The 5,597-nt window shown below is 32.5% G+C and overlaps 1 long non-coding RNA gene across 1 annotated transcript; it reads right to left on the bottom strand.

The window, feature by feature from the left end:
* Positions 1–1,011: 1,011 nt before the first annotated feature.
* On the bottom strand, positions 1,012–3,355 carry LOC109341082. Its single transcript, XR_002106889.1, has 4 exons — positions 3,215–3,355; positions 2,140–2,285; positions 1,888–2,002; positions 1,012–1,181 (listed from the first exon to the last, which is right to left on the bottom strand). It is a non-coding gene; the product is annotated as an uncharacterized LOC109341082 (long non-coding RNA).
* Positions 3,356–5,597: the final 2,242 nt, after the last annotated feature.

Below are 5,597 nucleotides of genomic sequence, written 5' to 3'. Positions count from 1 at the left end.
ACTCTTTTGTTATCATGAACAATATTACTATAACATTGCAATGTTGCTGTTAAAAATTTCATAAATTCAACTATTCATAAACTTGTTGCTAGAAAGACACAAAGTTGCTTAAAAAAACTTCATAAATCTAAATGTTGGTATTTGTTTTTAGGCAAAGGGGGCAAGCACCCCACCAATATATTAAGACTTAATAGAAGAGTGCTTACATTGATAGGAATCTATAGTCAGGAAGACCTAATTGATTCCTATGAAAATCATTAACAATAAAATAAGGCAAAACATTCCAAGAGGAAAAATTTCTAGTGGCAATTGCATAATTAGCATGTTTATCCGCATAAGTATTTCTTTCCCTAAATATGTGAATGTAAGTGCAATTCATTGTTTCCATAAGCCTTTGACAGTAAAACCATTTGTTTCTTAGTTTCCAAGGAACACTATAGTTGCCTTTGAAAATCTGGATGACAATAGCAGAGTCACATTCCAACCACATCGAATTCCAAGCCTTCATACACTACAACAGATTTTGTATTTAGTGGAGGTTTTTTATGCGATTAGCGGAGGTTTTTAACCTTCACAATATAAATAACGGAGGTTCCAAAAACCACTACAGTTATGACCGCTAGAAGCATTTTGCGGAGGTTTTAGAAAACCTCCGGTACCTTTAAATTCGTAGCGGTTTATTTGTGGAGGTTTTTGACCTCCACTATTTGAGGAGGTTTTTAACCTTCTCTATTTAATGAGGTTTTTGTAGTGTTTACCATTGAGGCTTTAAACCTCTACTATTGAAGAATGTTAATGTGGAGATTTTCAACCCCACTACTTGAAATAACAAATGGAGACATGCTAGAAGGTATTTCAACCTCAATTTAATTTCATAATTTTCACAACTTTAGTGTCATTAATTTGTAATTATTATTTAAATATACAATACTAATTCAAAATGTTCTTAGCAATAATAAAATTTATTGCAAGTAACCAAGGTAGCATAATAAAGTTGAAGAAAGAGTTACAATTCATCATTCGTTATAAATTCAGATACACCAGAATATCTCAAAAAACTAAAAGTAGTCTCATATCAAACTTTAAAAACAAAATACATAACAAATATCCTAAATGTTGGTGGCTCCAGGTGATCCTCTTGTACTCAAAGGTGTATTAGGCATACTTGCATCATCATTTGCCTTAAATAAGAAAATGAAAACATTTAGTTGGAACAATAAAAAAACATTAATAATTACCACATCATCATAATTACTTTGAAACATTTCCACACACTTGAGTAATACATTTCTATAGATGGTATTCACACAAGCCTGAATTTACTTTAATTTTATCAATTTTCTATGAACTTTCACTGCAATATTATATGAACCAAACATTGCAAATCAAACTCTGTCTAATTATACATTCCATAGAATCAAATATTGCAATATTATATGAACAAAACTGCAAATGAAAGAGTTAAATTCATATGTTGCTTTGAAAAAACAGTGAGTTAATATATATTTCCTTGTTCATATCATATGCCTCCATCTTTAAAACACTTGTAAAATTTATGACTATGCTGTTAAATCTTAAACAAATGGGATGTGTATACTTTGATAATGTGGACCAATTAGTTCATGTTTTTTATTGCAATGCAGATATGCTACAAATAAACCAAGAAGCTAGATTGTATTCTATGTGTAAATGTTATTAATTTGAAAGACTTTGGAGCTTTAAAGTGCCACTAACTCCTCTACAATAAATGCCATAGGGACCTAATGAAATAACACTCCCAGGACCTTGTGATAGCCCAATACTAATGGAATTCACATAGAAAATACCAATGATGTGAAAATATAAAATTCGTTGATTCCTAATGGCTAAAGAACTAACACATCTTACCATGTGTCTTTCCAAATGCTGCCTGAGGTTGATATTTCGGGTCAGTTGGGTTAGGTGAATATCCAGATTGTGCAAAGAAAACATGAGCATATAGACTCCTATTGCGCTTCAAAGCCTGAATAGAGAACAACTAATGATAAAGTCCAGTATATTAAAGGAAATACTTTAAACATTCTTCAAGCAGAACCTAAGCATGTAAGTGAAGCACATAATAAGAGTATAGGAGTATCATTGCCAGCCAGCAAGTCATACCTCGGATGGGTCATATTTCAAAGCAAGAGCTCTGGTACTTCCAGGTCCCCAAGAAGCATATGGAAGATTGGTTTCATGCCATACAAGGTCATGACCACTACCAAAATCATTAACTTCTCATGCTCGGAAAGATATAACCACATATCCTGAACAAAATAACAATAAAAAACACCTAGATCAAGTACAGAAAAAAGAAGCAACACGAACTAGGAAAGTCTTTGCACTAAAAACAAAATCAAATCCATTATTTGTAGGCTAGTTACTAGTAAGATAATACTAAACAACTCTATATGTTCAAGTCCAATCACACATTTTTTTAAAACCTTCAGTTATGTGATCCAATCCATTATTTGTAGGCTAGTTACTAGTAAGATAATACTAAACAACTCTATATGTTCAAGTCCAATCACACATTTTTTTAAAACCTTCAGTTATGTGATCCTCTTTGATGCTTGAGCAGTCATTCATCAAACACAGACATAAACATACAAAACAAGTAAGTGTCCAATTGTGCATATACATGTACTTTATTTGAAACTCTAATCATAAACAAAACAATCATAGTAAACAACAGGATATATATTATGATATACTGATATGATGTTGTGTTAAATCTATTCAGTTTGTAAAGTACACAAAACATAGAAATTTCTACCTAAAAGTGTAAGGAGAGTCATGTCCTACAAGTAAATTTAGTTTGAAACTAAATCTGAGTAAAAAAACTAACATAACAATAAGTCAATAACAATATGAAGATCTAAAAATTCATATTAAACAAAAAATATAATAAGAATCAAACAAACAACAGTAGAAAACATAATATTGAATTAATGAATGAAATAGTTCTCACGAGAGGCTGGCCTTGTTGAAAGAAGAGGAGAAGGAGCGCCAAAAGCACGTTTGGGAGAGAAGACCTAATCTTCTCTTTCATATTTTCCAAACTAACCAACCTAACACTCAAAATACTTACTTTCCTTTTCTCCAAACTAACCAACCTAATCTTCTCTTTCAAATTTTCAAAAGTTCTTACCATAAAATTTGGGCAAGAAAGAACGGAAAATAATGTGTTTCTTACCTGGGGTTTGCTGCGTGGAAGAGAATGATAGATTTAGGGTTTGCGTGGAAAAGAAATTGATTTGGTGTTTGCGTGGAAAAGAAATTGATTTGGGGTTTGCGTGGAAGAGGATGATAGATTTTGTAATGGAAGAATGAAAATTGGGGTTTGGTGCATACTCATTAGGTTTTGTAATGAGAAATTGATAGTGGAAATTGAAAAACCTCCACTAATTAAATAAAAACCTCTATTATTTATTTACTTAGTTGTCTAGTTGGCTTGTTTAATTTATTTGTGGAGGTTTCAATAACCTCCACAAAATACAAGATTTGGTGTAGTGATATAAGCAAACTCAATTGACAACAATGATGTATTAAATTCAGCATAAATGGAGTCCTGAATGTCAAAGTAGGTAGCAAAGCAAGCTAAGAAGTCTCCATTGTGATCTCTGAATATAGCACCACCACCCGCATGCCCTGGAGAACCTTGAGCCACTCCATCTGAGTTCATTTTCACTTTCCCTATCTGAGTAGCATGCCATATCACCTCAACGATTCTAGGAGAGATGTTGTAATTGATTTTGATCTTAAGATATTTTAGGATGCATAATTCCTGCTGATTTGGGGTGGTAGAGAATTTGGATGTGTTTCCAGAAAGGGATATTGCCATCTTAATTCTATTAATTGCTTGGCAGGTTGTGATTTTCTTGTTTTCAAATCTGAAAGAGTTTCTACAAAACCAAACTTAGCTGATAGTGTGAATTATGCCTGCTACTATGAGATCCTTAACCCGAGGACTCCAGTTTCCTTTACACACCTTTAGAATGTTTAGGATTGAAGATTTGTCCAATGAAATGGAGAAAATCAAACTAATCCAATTCCACATACCATTAGCAAAAGGGCAAAGAAGAAAAACATGCTCACAAATCTTTGAAGATTTTGTGCACAAACTGCAAATTGACACCATATTGCAACCTCTCATTTGAAGATTATCATCTGTTGGCATCCTATCATGAGCTAATATCCAAGCTATAAAGGATTTTGAATAACTTGAAACAACACTTAAGGCAACTTCAGAAAATATGTTTTGAAAGTTATGAACAAGTTGCAAGAATTGTGGAGCAAATATTTTAGAAAACTATAGATTATGTAAGTGAGTTATATGTTGTGAATTATGAGTTTCAATGTTTTTATATAGACTTTCCAATCAGCCAAAACACCTCTATGAAAAGGTAGCAATTGATTGGAATGAAACCATTTCGTTTGGGTTGAAAGTTGTGTAGTTTGAATTAGAAAACTGGTGCAACATTTCTCAGTAATCGATTACCCAAACATTTTGTCTAACTGAGAAATTGATTTTCACAAGTTGTAATCGGTTACTCAAACGGTATAATCGGTTACCCAACTGTTCTATTCAACGGAGTAATTGTTTATCGTGTTGTGTAATCAGTTACTCAAAAGGTGTAATCGATTACCCTGATCAATTTTTGTTGGATAACTTGTTTCTCACTCATGTAACTTGTTACTTAGTTCTGATAACCGGTTACTTAGTCATAGTAACATGTTACTTAGATCTAGTAACTGTTACTCAGTATTTGAATTTTTTTTTCATTTATACTTGTGTTTATCAATTTTATTTTTAAAATACTTTTGAGCATTACTACTAATTTTATATTTAGTGTAGAAGGATAGAAGTAGCTAAAGACTTAGATTCTAAGTTCTTGAAGCTTTGTCTTCATTGTCTTCATAAGTATTCTTCCATTTCTTCTTTTTTGTGATGTTGTTGTCTTCATCAAAGTCGTGCCAAGGCAGATCTTCTTCATAATCTCCCCCTTTTTGGTGATGACAAACCAATATCTTCTGGAGAATGTAGTTTTCTGAGAGTAGCATACTTTATGATATTCTTGACTTGTCTTGAGTATGTTCCCCCTATGTTGTATGCTCCCCCTTTGATTTGGAGTCATGTGCCTGAAATAATTTGAACAAAAAATACACTCTTCCAACTTTTCTCCCCCTTTTGACTTCATCAAAAAGAAGAAAAGGCAGGAGTCCAACACAATATATATATATATATATAGCATACAATGTATATATAGCAAACATATAGAATAGAATAAAATTCAAAAGATGTTCAAACATTTGTTCAAGACATAACCAGAAAAATAACAAAACAACAAAAATAGCAATTGTCCACAATCATGCAACATTACAATGAGAATTCCTAAACAACAAAAGTTCTAAGACTCAGGCTCAGTGCTATCGCCATCAAGGTCTATGCTATTGATCTTATAAGAAAGACGTTGAAGCTCAAATTGGACTTGTTGATTTTAAGCGTCAAGAGCATCCATCCGATTAGAGATATAGCCTCGTAGAGAGAATAATTCATCCATAATCATATGATTGGT

This window comes from Lupinus angustifolius, unplaced genomic scaffold, assembly GCF_001865875.1.
Source record: "Lupinus angustifolius cultivar Tanjil unplaced genomic scaffold, LupAngTanjil_v1.0 Scaffold_359, whole genome shotgun sequence".
NCBI lineage: Eukaryota > Viridiplantae > Streptophyta > Magnoliopsida > Fabales > Fabaceae > Lupinus > Lupinus angustifolius.
Note: the sequence above shows the minus strand (reverse complement) of the source record. Positions and strands in the feature narration are given on the sequence as shown.